The sequence below is a fragment of the Dendropsophus ebraccatus genome, chromosome 4, assembly GCF_027789765.1.
Source record: "Dendropsophus ebraccatus isolate aDenEbr1 chromosome 4, aDenEbr1.pat, whole genome shotgun sequence".
Taxonomy (NCBI): Eukaryota; Metazoa; Chordata; class Amphibia; order Anura; family Hylidae; genus Dendropsophus; species Dendropsophus ebraccatus.
The window spans coordinates 85,838,596-85,854,048 of record NC_091457.1 but is presented as its reverse complement, the minus strand read 5'-3'; positions in this window follow the sequence as shown (position 1 = coordinate 85,854,048).

Here is a 15,453-nt window from a genome sequence, read left to right as displayed (position 1 = left end):
ACACTACGTATATTTCAGTCAGTATTGTGGTCCTCATATTGCAACCAAAACCAGGAGTGGATTAAAAACACAGAAAGGATCTGTTCACACAATGTTGAAATTGAGTGGATGGCCGCCATTTAATGGCAAATATTTGCTGTTATTTTAAAACAACGGCTGTTATATTGAAATAATGGCAGTTATTTACTGTTATATGGCGGCCATCCACTCAATTTCAACATTGTGTGAACAGAGCCTTTCTGTGTTTTTAATCCACTCCTGGTAATGGTTGCAATATGAGCAATTTCATGTAGAGAAAGAAGAAGCCAAGGGCACTCACCCGTCGGTAGTGAAGATTCCTTTATTTCATAGTGCAGTAAAATAACAAGATTGCACACTGATCGGGGCAGACGCCATCCTGTTTAAAGCGTGGTCATGATGGCCATTTCGCGCGCATGGCGTCTGCCCCGATCAGTGTGCAATCTTGTTATTTTACTGCACTATGAAATAAAGGAATCTTCACTACCGACGGGTGAGTGCCCTTGGCTTCTTCTTTCTCTACATGAAATTGCATTTTGATGTTCTACACTATATAAGGAGCACCCCCGGCCTAGAACTATATTAGTCCATCTTACGTCCAGCTGTATTTACTGACTAAGTGCCAGGAGTAGTGCCGGTGAAAGCCTCTCCATACACCACGGTTGCAATATGAGGACCACAATACTGACTGAAATATACGTAGTGTGAACCCAGCCTAAAAGGGGACATAAACAGACTATAGAGTTACACACTTATCACTGAAACAAGAGGAATAAGGGCCCTGCTAGCAAAAGCTTACAATCCATGGCCCCGTTCACACTGAGTAAGAAGGAGAGTTCCGTCGTGGAATTCCGCCTTGTGAACGGGACCTAAGGGGAATGATGTTGAGACATGAGGCTGAAGAGGCTTTGTATAGTCGTCCAGCCATCGTATATAGATTGTCAGCCAATCTGTGTATGTACATACAAAGGGGGGAAATTTATCAAACTGGTGTAAAGTAGAATTGTCTATGTTGCCCCTAGCAACCAATCAGATTCCACCTTTCATTTTTTAAAGAACCTGTGAGGCCTGAAAAGTGGAATGTGATTGGTTGCTCGGGGAAACTAAGACAATTCTACTTTACACCAATTTGATAAATCTCCTCCAAAGTGCATGAAACATAGAGACCGCTGCTGACTGAAAGGTGGGTGGGTTTTTTATTCCTGTGCCCGGTGTACATTTACAAAAAGTCACTGGATTGCACAAAAATGTGGAACTTTTTACAGATGAAAGCCTTGTCCGTCTGATGGGAGGCAGGGGGTGCAGAAGGCGCATGTAGATGTAGATCATGGCAAAAGATCAACACCAGCTCAGAGCTATTGCTGACCTCAGATTTACTGGAATTACCAAGAGGCATGCTCTCAATAAATCTGGTGTGGGACATAGAGGAAGGGATTAAAGGGGTAGTGCGGCGGTAAAGAATTATTCACAGACTAACACACATTACAAAGTTATACAACTTTGTAATGTATGTTATATCTGTGAATGGCCCCCTTCCCCGTGTCCCACCACCCCCACCCGTGTACCCGGAAGTGTGGTGCGCTATACTCACCTGTCACGTGCCGACACCCGTCTCCAATCTTCAGAGAGTGACGTCTTCTTCAGGCAGACGGCGAACAGCTCCGACTGTGCCGAATGCTGGCCGCCCTCTGCAGCGTCATCCGATGCTCAGCCGCGATTGGCTGAGCATAACTGTGCTCAGCCAATCGCGGCTGAGCACAGTTGTGACGCGGTGGAGGGGGGACGGGCGGCAGCAACTCGGCCGTCCGTCCGAAGATGACGTTTGGCACAAGATGACGGACGGCCCTCGACACGGATCAGGTAATGTATAATGCACCACACTTCCGGGTACACAGGTGGGGGTGGTGGGACATGTGGAACGGGGAGATTCACAGACATAACATACATTACAAAGTTGTATAACTTTGTAATGTGTGTTATTCTGTGAATAATTTCTGAGCGCCGCACTACCCCTTTAAGGTAAGACTGACAAAGATATGCTGATTTAATACATCCCCCCACCTATGTGCTTTGGATATCACATTCCAGAGAACTGATGGAACAAGAGCAAAGTCAGGAATAAGAAGTTCAGATGGCTGCTGCATTTAGGATGGACTGGAGAGGGGAGAGCTTAGGGTGCCTTTACACAGAGAGATTTATCTGACAGATCATTGAAGCCAAAGCCAGGAACAGACTATAAACAGGAAACAGGTCACCCTTAGGGCCCTATTCTACAGTAACGATAATCGGCCAGATCGGGCCCATTTGGCCCGATTCGGCCGATTATCGCTCGGTGAAATAGAGAGAACGATCAGCCGATGATCGTGTCATCGGCTGATCGTTCATTTAGGGCCAGACCTAAAATCATCGTTCCCCCACCGCGCATCGCTACGGTTGAATAGCGGTGCGCGACGGGCGACCGACGATTTGAGAAGAAACAGCAGCAGCATCATCATACATTACCTGGCTGCAGGGCTTCTTCTCTGCGTGGTCTTCATCCCCGGGTCCCGCGCACTCTATCTTCTGAATGGCCGGTCAGCTGACGGAGCGCTCAGCCAATCACAGGCCGGGACCGCCGCGGCCTGTGATTGGCTGAGTTTGGCCTGTCAGCTGACCGGCCATTCAGAAGATAGAGCGCGGGGGACCCGGGGAGGAGACGGAGCGAAGGACAAGCCCTGCAGCCAGGTAATGTATGATGCTGCAAGGGTTGCAAGGACATCGGTAACAATGTCCCTGCAGCCCTCGCTCAACGATCATCGGGCCGTGGAATAGGCCCAGTAAACGAGCGGCGACCTAGCAGATCGCGGCTCGTTTACATAGTTGATCGGGCCCTCCTCGGCCCGTGGAATAGGACCCTTAGGGTGCCTTTACACAGGGAGATTTATCTGACAGATTTTTTTAAGCCAAAGCCAGGAATGGATTTGAAAAGAGCAGAAATCTCAGTCTTTCCTTTAAGACCTGCTTCCTGTTTATAGTCTGTTCTTGGCTTTGGCTTAAAAAATCTGTCAGATAAATCTCCCTGTTTAAAGGCACCATTAGAGAAGGGATGGACGATTAGTAAGGAGTTGCAGTAGTCATGAAGGTAATAAATCAGAGCAACAAACCATGGCCTGTTGGTGAGCCATGAGAACTGGAATTGAGAAGCTATGTGTTATACCAAAAACTGATTGGAAACCCATTAGGATTTAGCAAGACAACCTTTTCCAAAACCTTTCCACTAGGACGATCCTAGGATGTTCCTAGTTTTCTCTTATGTTTTTTGTTACAGAATAAACAGAGCTTAGTTACTGATCACACACCATGTGAATACAGCCTAAGATCCCAATAAAGAGAATTGTGCAAGTCAGTGATCGTGCTCTTTTAACATGTCCTATTACAACAAGTGATTATTAGCTGGTAATCAGCCAAGTACGGACAATAATTGTTTAGTGTAATAGGGCCTTTAGGGTCTCTCTGTTTGCTTCCGGCTTTCTCCACTTACACATTTCCTCTTCCATCTCCCTTCTCACAATATTCCTCTCCATATATGTGTAACTCCCAGTGAGCATCTGGTCCATCACTCATAACATAGATTACAAAGTTTCATATATTTGTATTATTCATGTATGCAAACTTTTTTGAATTGACAGCAACCATTTAAAGGAACTACCTTAAGGCCCTATTTAATGAAGTGATTATCGGCCGTTACGGACGATAATCGTCTCATGTAATAGAAGACACAATGCACGGATGCACGATGTTGGCTGTTTGTTGTTAAAGGGGTAGTCCGGCGGGGGGGCATTTTTTTCCTGACACCGGGAAGTAGGTAGCTGAGGGAAATGTCGTCCACTCACCTCCCCGGTTCCAGCGGCGGGTCTCGCATCGCGGCGCTTCGGTCCCCAGTTCCCGGCCGCTTCCTGGTGTCTGACGCGGGCCCGAGACGTGACATCTCAGGTTCGCTCAGCCAGTCAGTGACGGAGGCTGGATCCGTTTCAAGTCCGCTCAGATCCCGCCTCTGTCACTGACGTCACGTCTCGGGCCCACGACAGACACCAGGAAGCGGCGGGGGACCGGAGCGCCGCGATGCGGGACCCGCCGCTGGCATCGGGGAGGTGAGTGGACGTCGTTTCCCTCAGCCACCTCCTCCCCGGTGTCAGGAAAAAAATGCCCCCCCCGCCGGAGTACCACTTTAAAAGCTGAACGATCACGATAGCAGCGAGCTGAATGATCACAATGAGCCAGTTTCACTTGACACCATGTTTGATAAATCTCCCCCTATGTCTTGACAGGTCAGATGCTGCTTGGTATGTCAAGAAGGACCTACACAATATTAGTTATGGCTGTGATATAAATACACAATAGGATGCAAGCTGTAGCCATGTTATTCTGTCATAATACAGAGGGTTCTATTGGACCTCAGCATAACTACTTCCTCTGCATCCCCTTTAGTTACAGTATTAGACTATGTTTACACAACGTCTTTTCAGCTCCATTTAAAATGACATCCGTTATTTTAAGTCTAAAATAACGAACGTCATTTAGCTGTCTGGCCTCCTCTTGCAATGACGTCTGCTGGTACATTATTGGCTGGAGGGTATCACATGGCTTCCAGCTAACTCAGCCAATCAGGGCTGAGCAAGCTGGAAGCCATGTGATGCGCTCCAGCCAATGAAAAGGTTGCTGGTGCGCATGTGCACCAGCAGCCTTTTCTCTCCCATTCACTTTCAATGAAGACGCAGAGGAGGAAGAAGACCCGGACCGCCCTCCGACTCTGACGACGTCGTCGTCACCAGATGCCGCCCGGGAGAAGAGGACGGTGACAACCGTAATAGGTAATGTATACATTTTTTAACTCCCGGGGGGGGGGGGTCGGGGGTCGGAAAGTGGGGGAAGGGGGCCAGACCGGGTATTTAACCACATTACAAAGTTATATAACTTTGTAATGTGTGTTAAATAAGCCAAAAAAAATTTCCGTGGGAGTTGTCCTTTAATTGAAATGTCCATTGAATTCAATAGCAAAAACGGAGAAAGAATGGTGACAAAAGAAAAACTGTGTGTGAACAACTAATAAAAAAACGTCCGCTGTTTGCAAAAGACGTCCGAAAATAATGATCATGTTAATTATTTTGCCATCCGCGGTAATAATGTCTGTTATTGCGCATTGGACATCCGTCTTCCAATTGACTTCAATGCATTGCCATTGCAGTCAGTTAAATTGCGGCCAAAACGGACGTTATTTTAAATTGTAAAGGGGCCGCCATTTCTCCATTTTTGACATTGTGTGAACATAGCCCTACAGAGACTTCATTGGTTAGCCTGCATATTATCCTATAATACAGCATTGGCTTAAAGGGGTTATCCAGCGCAACAAAAACATAGCCACTTTTCCCCTACATTTGTCTTCAGTTTTGGTGGGGTTTTGAAACTCAGTTCCATTGAAGTAAATGGAGCTTAATTGCAAACCATACCTGAACTGGAGACAACCGTAGGGAAAAAAGTGGCCATGTTTTTATAGCACTGGTTAACCCCTTTAAATGTATTAGAGTCCAGATGATGTAATTCATTGTATTTTCCTGGATCCAGCCTTCTCCCTCCACTTCTTTCGCATTCAGTTGAGAATTTCAGCACAGTGCAATAATATTAGCCCTGTCACCTGCGCTTAGCACCTGTCTCCCCACTAACTGCTTAGACTTCGGCAGCTCAGACCAAGGCCCACCTAAGTGACGGTCTGATAAATGATCTATTAAAAGCTTTTGACAATGAGAAACTGAATAAAAAAAAAAAAATAGTTTTTTTGACCATCTTAATACATTGTAATGTTTTACTGCTCCACAACATCTCAATGACAAATAATTACAATGACAGTAACTGGAAATTCAATAATAGAACTGTCAATCATACATGTCAAAGAAGTGGAGGGATTTACAAGGGTACAAGAGCTTTAGAATTAAATATATACTTTACTTTTCAATACTGCTGCATTTTCTCTGCTTGCTGTCAATACATGAGAGCTAAAAACCCATACAGGGTTTATACTCACAGCTGAGGGTTTATTACTAGAGATGCGCGAATCGTTCATCTAAGCGAATCACTTCGATTGATCATCCCTCTGCTCATAAAGCCGACTGCCTGTCAGCACTGCTCCGCACCTGGCAGCTCCACCCCGGGTGCTGGAGAAAAGCTGGATCTAATTCTGGGAAACAAACAAGTTTCCCAGGATTGTAACCAGTTTTTCCCGGCATCCTGGGAGTAGTGGCAGGCAGTGGCGTAGCTACAGGGGTCGCAACGGTCGCAGATGCGACCCGGCCCGCCAGCCACCTTGCTGTGTCCCCACCTTTAAGAAGCTGCTTGCATCCATGGGTCACACAGACCCATGGATGCACGCAGTTACACCTCGCGTCCCGCCGGCATCCTGTGCGTTCTCCCCAGTGACCTCTGGTGCTAAGTCGGGGCCCCGCCCACGTCCCGCCCGTCCTGGCTGGTCACTGCGACGCTGGAGCCTGCGTCCTGCCCGTTCATCGTCCGCACTCCACCCGTTCTCTGCCCACACACATAGTTGCCAACAGTCCCAGGTATGACCCGCCAACAATGGCCGTACTTTATGCAGTGTGGAACATTGCCTACATTTCTATGGGATCCCGGCCGGAGCGTTTACACATCGTATACACTCCGGCTGGGATCCCAATGCGGACCCGCAAATAACTGACATGTCAGTTTTCTGCGGCCGCAATTTAATGCTTCATTGTATGCTGTGGGAGGTTCTGATGCGGGCGCACGCTGATGCGCCCCCATTAGAACCCTGCGGCCGGAAAGATCATCCGGCCGGTACTTAAAGAGGATGTACCACCAGCTACATCCTCTTGAATTTAACACACTGACAGAACGACACCGTCATGGGTGCCGCCGTCCGTTTTTCGAACCGCGGCCTGGTTCCCATGTACAGCGCCGTTCTATCCACCGGTACCAGGCCGTGCTGAAGCACTGGAGGTCAGCCGGCCCGCCCCAGTGGGAGGGAATTCCCTCCCCAATATGACACGGCTCCATTAGAATCAATGGAGCCGCGTCTTAGAGGGGAGGGAACTTCCTCCCACTGGGGGCGGGACGGCCGACATCCAGTGTTTCAGCATGGCCCGGTACCGCTGGATAGAATGGCGCCGATCTATCGGTGTGTTATATTCAAGAGGAAGGATTTCTTCTGTTAAAAACCATGTTTCTGCTCTGGTAAATATGTATCTGGCTGCACAACGAACACAATGGGGAAGATTTATAAAGTCCGGCGCTTTTTACACCGGGCTTACAAATGTCCCCGCAGCTCTGGAGCTCAGGGGATTTATGTAGAGGCGATCACATGGAGCCCGTCCGTGCGAAAATTTTAAACCTACGTCAGCTCAGAACTGACGCAGTTTTCAGTATAATTCTTCCACGGAAAAAATTATAAATGCGGCGCACGCAGAGGCCACACCCCCTCTGCGTGCAGCCGCACCCCCACCCCCAGTAACGCCCCACTGGCGAAGATGGGGCAGGTGTGAAAAAATATTCGCAAAAATACCCTTTGCAAATATTTTTAGGCCAAAAAAAAAACATCTGCACCAAAAAAAGGCTTTTTAGCCTTTTCATACATGTCCCCCCATGGGTATCCCGTTTACCACTCAACCAGACCCATTACACAGAGAGACTCACAGAAATTTATAACGTGCATTTCTCCTATTATTGCTGCGCATGCCAGGAAAGTGTCTCTGAGCCAGCAGTCCAGCTCCAGCTGCCGTGACACGGTACAGCTGGCCTACAGTATACCATCTGTACATTCATGGTTGCATGCCGCACATGTATACAGTAGAGAAATGCTTTCTATGCAGTTCCTAATACATCCATTTAGATCCTACTTGCTATTGCTAAGAAGCATGGCTAATGGTGGGGAAATATAAAGAGAATCAGTAACAGTAGCTGCTCCTCATCCGTTCATTATGGAAAGCCATACAATACAGTATCAATTCATTAACGGCAGCGCCCTAATGTGTGGCATTGTCCGCTGCCCTATTCTTTATGCAACATCACAATGGCTACAAATCAGAGCATTTCAGCAGTTTGTATGCAGCACAGAGCTTTATATTATACAATATAATTAGACAGCATAATTAAGACTATTGATGTTGTCCTTGTTCTTTGTGTTCTCATGGCCAAGTTATAAGGAACAAAATTAAAGGAAACTAATAATTCAGTTGAAATGCAATAATTACAAGAAAGTTCTCATGTGATTGTAGGATTTAATCTGAAAATGCTTCATTATGAAATACTAGGAGAATAATTTATGGCCAAAACCTGCTGCAGCAAAAGAGCCACAGGAAACAACTAATAGATGTAATTGAAAAGGTACTTCTTCATTGAAAAAGATATAATGTCCCTCTTATATGGTACAGAATCTGTTTTATGTCCTTGTTCACTTTACAGGAGCCTATACCTGGACTGCGTTCCTGTGTTACTCCACACAGGTACACATCGTTTTTACCATTTCCACTGTACATATCTCTCACAAAGACACTATCCAGTTTGCTATGTCTCACTTTACCATGAGAACTGTGAATCTGTGGAACAGTCTACCCCAGGATCTGGTCAAAGCAAAGACAGTGGAGAGCTTCAAAACCGGCCTAGGCAAGTTCTTAGACCAAAATAACATAAATGCATATGTATAGAACCTATCATCATCCATCCCGTCCTTGGCTGAACTTCAGGGGACATGTGTCTTTTTTCAACTGTGCTAACTATGTAACTACTGAGGCCAGTAGACCACTTTGGAGGTATAGTTACCGGCCCAGAGGAAACCTAAGCTGCGTCATCAGCTGGGGAGGTAAATGGTTAAGGTACGAGGGATTCACAAATCTCTTCCATGTTCCTCAGGTCGGCATCAGTGATAAATACACATCATATACGCTCAGGCCGGGATCCCATGCGGACCAGCAAATAACTGACATGTCAGTTTTCTGCAGCCACAATTCAGTGAATTGCGGCCACAGAAAGCTCTGTCAGTTCACACAATGAAGCGAGCGGCTCCGGCTGCGCCCGCATCAGAACACTACGGCCATAAACATCATCCGGCTGGTACTGCAGTACCGGCCGGGATGATCTGTGCAGAGACCGGCCATTCTGTGGCCCGGCCGGGGTCACGGAACAGCTGGCCTCTTATAGAGTGTGAACATAGTCTTATAGCAGATATATTCCTGTACATAAGAGCAGTATTATACCAGATGTATTCCTGTAGATAAGAGCAGTATTATACAGATATATTCCTGTACATAAGAGCAGTATTATAGCAGATATATTCCTGTACATAAGAGCAGTATTATACCAGATATATTCCTGTACATAAGAGCAGTATTATACCAGATATATTCCTGTACATAAGAGCAGTATTATAGCAGATATATTCCTGTACATAAGAGCAGTATTATACCAGATATATTCCTGTACATGAGAGCAGTATTATACCAGATATATTCCTGTACATGAGAGCAGTATTATACCAGATATATTCCTGTACATAAGAGCGGTATTATACAGATATATTCCTGTACATAAGAGCAGTATTATAGTTGTCTTGTACAAACACTTATTGCCCAGTATCCTTATTGTTTTCCATGCTGCTGCTGTAGTTTACGATTTATAATCGCTGTAATCATGGACATATGTTTTCACACCGGAAAGCGCCTGATAGACACACTGAAAGCAGTAATTTTCATCCAGTCTTTTTGTCCACTCATGAATAGAATGGTGAGGAGTAATTCACTACTGCCCGGCCATGTTCTGCAAAACAGTCATTTGTGTGTGGGCTCATGCATGCTGATTAGATGTATGGAACACATCCATCTACAGATGCATCATAACACAAATGAGTTCCTACTTTGTAGATGAAAAAAAAAGTGTTCTAATCACTTTATATTACTGCGTCGGTTAACAAGACACTTTCCTCATCGGCTGACTGACCTCACGTCTGGTGGGTCAAGAAGTCTGAAAACATAAAGCCTCTTTAAGCATATATATAGAAGTCATTACTGAGCAGCTGGTATGGGCTGGCATTTCTAATCTATGCCTAGGCTGCTGTATCTAAACATATTCTTCCAGCCATTTCTTAGTCATCCAGTCCTGGGAAAACTGGGTAGCAACCAGTATCGCTGTCACAGCAGCATTCACAGAAGTTATCCAATCTGTTTAGTTATGCAGGAATATAAAAAAAAAAACATTTCATGTAAATATATTTAAAATGCAGATCTACAGTATGTGTCTTTATGGTAATAGACAATAGTCCCTATGGGGGGAAAATATCAAAGACTGGAATTTTAGATACAGGTTATAAGGAGAAGTCAATGTGCCACACACTGTGATCCATGCCAGCTACAAACTGGAATATTCCCCCCCGGAAGTGTGCTCTATACTCACCTGATTCGCGGCGACCCCCGACCGCCATCTTGTAACAATGATGTCATCTTCGGGTGGCCAGCCGAACCTCTCCGACCGTCCCTCGTGCCGGCCGCCCTCTGCCGTGTCATCAGCTGCTTAGCCGCGATTGGCTGAGCATAACTGCTGATGACATCATTGTCACAAGATGGCAGGCGGGGGTCGACACGAATCAGGTGAGTATAGAGCACTACACTTCCGGGGTGGTGGGGGGGAACACGAGGAAGGGGGCCATTCACTAACATAACACATTACAAAGTTGTATAACTAATGTGTGTTTTTAGTGAATAATTGCTTACTGCCGCACTACACCTTTAAAGTAAGAAAGTGTAATACTGCGTAATACTGGGGGGTTGGAGGAGATTAGGAATGGACTAATATTAACCTTACAAAATGGGCCACCTCAAGAAATTTAATAATCCATTGCTTATATCTACCACTTGGGATGCTTCTCTGGAGATGTATAAGATAGAAAAGCTCGATTCAGACCTATTGCGCAACTTGATCCTCTAGGTCGGAAATCCCAAGTGCAAGTGAGCAATAACCATAGTCCGTGATAGACGCAGTAGAGATGGGCCATCAATTCAGGAGCACAAATGATTTATAAATAAGCGCAACACATTTTGGCACCCACATATAACGGAGCCTTTCTCAAGCATATCATAACAAAGTACAACCCCAGCATAATTTTGCTATGCCTGAGAAAGGCTCTGTTATATGTGGATGCCTAAACGTGTTGAGCTTATTAATAAATTATTCGTACTCCTGAATTGATGGTCCATCTCTACTGCGTCTACCACAGACTGTGGTAACCGCTCACCTGCACTTGGGATTTCACATAGGATCGAGTGGCACGATAGGTCTGGATCGAGCGGTTATGTTTTACATTTTCCTGACACCAGTGGACACCTGTGGTGATTCCTCTTCCTTTGAGCTGCAGAGACATATATACCACAACACGCTTCTATAGAGTTGTGCCTGTTTCTGCACAACTCAACTAGGTGAGTTCATTTCAATATAATTTTGTGTGGGCTCACCTTTGCTGATTGTATTGCACTAGGAAGCATCCCCTTGTCTTTTTCAGTAGTCCCTGGAGATGCCACATTGGTCAATATACAGTCATATATCTATTCAATAATCCAAGATTCAGGTTAAAGTATTTTTTTTGTAATGGTTTTACCAAGTGAGTCGTTTATTTTCCATACAATAAGCATAGCGGTTCTTAAAAACTTTGCATTCTTTTCCCCTCAATGATTTGAAGACATATTGTTTGCAGACAGCTGTATGCAGATGGCTCCTGATTATTCCTGCCCTCTTCACTAATTGTAAGTCAATTAAGAGGCGTGCACCATCTTGCTGATTACCAGTGAGAAGTCTAAGAAGTTAGATTTAATTGTTCCACAGCAGGATTCAGAACCAACGGGATCCTCTATACTGCAGGCTACTCAGCTGAACCATCATCTTTCCACTCACTTAAAAATGACATTCATTTTTATATTTTCTATTTGTTGTATAGCTTTTAGATTTTATACTGAGAAATGAAATATAATTACTAAATAACAGTAAAAAGTTGTAAATAATTTGTATTTAGTAAGCGACTAGATGGTGCATAGGAATTATATTACACCCTGGGCCGTATTTACCACTAGGCACCCGTGGTCTGGTGCCTAGGGAAGCACCTTTCGGAAGGGGGGGGAAGAAGCACCAGGGAGAAGAAAAAAACTTTTTTTTTTTAATCTCCCACCTCCCGATCAGATTGCCAGTAAATCTGGTCTCTTTTCGAGGGGGGGGGGGGGGGTTCTCAGGTATGTTGTGGGGGTGTTATCCAGTCACAGTATGTCGGTATTGTTTAGGTCTGGTAAGGCAGTGTTATCCAGTCACAGTATGTCAGTATTGTTTAGGTCTGGTAAGGCAGTGTTATCCAGTCACAGTATGTCGGTATTGTTTAGGTCTGGTAAGGCAGTGTTATCCAGTCACAGTATGGCGGTATTGTTTAGGTCTGGTAAGGCAGTGTTATCCAGTCACAGTATGGCGGTATTGGTCAAGCCTGGTGTGGCAGTGTTGAATGTGATGCCTGGAGCTATTACCTACCAATCTACCAATCCTGTGTAGAGAATTCCTTCAAATTTGTTTATGTTTTAAGTAGTTAAAAAGCAAGAAAAACGCGATTCTGAAACCACGCTCCCCAAGATTGGGAGTCTTCAGTTTTAGTGCCTAGGGGAGCAGCAACTCTAAATGCGGCCCTGATTACACCTACCAATCACTATTACAGCTGAGAGAATTAACCTTTTAAGGGCTCATACACACAGTTGTATTATGTAGATATATGCGGAACTATAAGGAGCAGTAATGTAGCACCCTTTAAAAGTCTGTGAGGCCTTACTGTACATCCATGTGTAGCTAGTAGATACTCCATATATGTGTATGGTAAAATATGGCTGACCTGCAGTTCCAAGCACAACTGGACCAAGGTATTTTTTTTTCTGTTGATACTTTTAGGCCAGATTCACACATTCCAGATCTGCAGCAAAATCTGTTGCAGATCCCTTGCCTGTTAGTTTCTATGAGAATCCATTCTCGCAGCGGGATTGTCATCAGGCAAGGGAACCCCAGCGGATTTTGCTGCGAATTCGCAGCGTGAAAGCCGCTGGGGATCCGGTATGTGTGAATCTGGCCTTAAATGAGTTTTCTTGGACTACGAATTTGATGGCCTATACTAAGGACAAGCTATCAATATCTGATTGGTAGGGGTCTGATCCTGACATCCTTTCCCAGCATGTAAAGCTGCAGCAAGCAGCATTACAAGGCACAGACAATAACAAATGTATGCAGCTCAGCCTGGTAAACGGCTCCGTCAGTCACCTGATTGACAGGATGTCGGGATTCAGACTGCAACCATTCTGATAGTGATGTCCTATATTAAGCATAGAGCATTTCATTTGTAGTCATGGATAACACCATTAACTATAAATTTAGTGAGGTGTGACCTACAGCCCAATAATGGAATTCTGCCCCAAATCCTTTTAGCTGTGAATCATAGTTCTTTAGTTCTGTAGTATGATGTTTGTTCTACCACTGCATTAAACAGCAGTTCAGTCTGAGAGCCACCTGGATTTAAAGATCTGTGTGAGAATTTCTGCTGTTAGTGAGTCACTAGGTGAACTGCACGCCTCCCAATACAAGAACATTTTGTCTGGAATTTTAAATGTGATTAACTTTGTCACTTTTGTTGATGTAGAGTGGAAGCAAGATGAAGTCATCAATTTAACATGACATGCAAAATGGAAATGTATGAAATACGAATAGTGCTATCCACAAATATGAGATTTCAAAGGTACTGTATATTCCACTGTAATTTAAGCATGTCAGATGCTCGTAGGTGGGTGCACAATTTAGACTTGCATAAATACCTACTGGAGTACTCTCTAAAGCTTCCAAGGTCCTTTAATTTTTGCATTTGGATCACTCATGAGTGGAGCATAAAATCAGGAAAGTAATGGAAATGTTCAAAGAATGTGGAAGAAAGTCATGTACCGTAGACTATGTACATGGATAATGAAGCTACAAACTTTTTAAAGAAGCCACATTTTTCTTAAGTATTTTAAAGAGATTTGCCCCCAAAAAATATTGATAAGGCTATCCACCAGATCGCCTAGCAATGGTTTATTGGTGTGATGCTGCTGATTAGCTGTTCAGTGCCCGCACTACACTGAAAATGGGCCGGAAGAAGTTGGCTCCATACTCAGTGTAGCGGCAGTGCAGCTTCACAGCAGCCTCGGCTCCAATTGAAGTGAAAACCATCGCTACAACTTATCCTGGCCTCATTCACTATACAGAAATACCTATGTTCTCCAACAACAGTCCGTTCTTGAGGCTGTTCCAAAATCTAGCAGTTCAAGAACCCAGCTTTTTTTCCCATAGGGAACAATGTAAATGTGTTTGATTGTTTTTTACACTTCATGGGTCAGGTGCAGAGCCCCCGGCCCACAGAGTGTAAACATTTTAGTGGTGAAGCAATAGCATTACCATATACCTCCTCTGGACTTGCAGTAAGTATTGGTACATTATGCACCCCTACTTATTGTAAAAGAGTGGGGAATCTCTTCATAATGAATAGATTCCCCATCCTGAACGGGCATCCCACTTAACCCTTTCTTACTGGGCCTGTCGCACAGTGTGCTCTGCCCAAAGAAGAAGCAGTTAAGTGGAATGTACACCCGGGCATTTCTGGGTGCTCTAACCAAAAGATGATGAGGTAACCCGGAGCTCCTGCACAGTGATGTCCTTCCTCAGCTGCAAAGGAGACATGCCGACCATCTGGGGAGAAAGGCCGTCACTGTGCATGGAGCTTCGGAGCTGCTCTCCGTCTCTGTGCACATGAATAGACTGCTGGACGTATGAAGGGAGTGACCCAAAGCTCTGCACAGTGATGTCTTCCCACCCCAGGCGGCCGGCATGTCTCCTATGCAGCTGAGGGAGAACATTACTGGAGAAGCAGTAGCTCCTGGTCACCCAGGAACTACCAGGCAGGGAGCCCTGCTCTGGCTGCAACCCACCTGTTTAAAGGTGGGATTCCCATCATAATAAGCCTCTAGGCCTTGGTGTCCAACCACTTTCAATAACTATCGGTTGAAAAATAGTTCAGCCAACAGTTTTCTCCCCCCATTTTGTTCGGATATCGAGGAATGTTCAAGTACTGAACAAAACTTCTGGAGGGAATGTTTTATGAATAACAGTGTTTGGAAACCGAGGTATTACTGTATAGTGCAGGGGTGGGGAACCTCCGGCCCGCTGGCCACATCCGGCCCCTGAGACCTCCCGATGCGGCCCGCAGCTCCCCTGTGATGCGCGCCGCTCTGGAGGAGGAAGGAGCCGGCGCACACAGCATCCTCTGGTGTCTGTGACAGCTGCCGGACACAGGAGAATGCTGTCTATACCGGCTTCTTCCACAGCAGAGCGGCGCGTGTC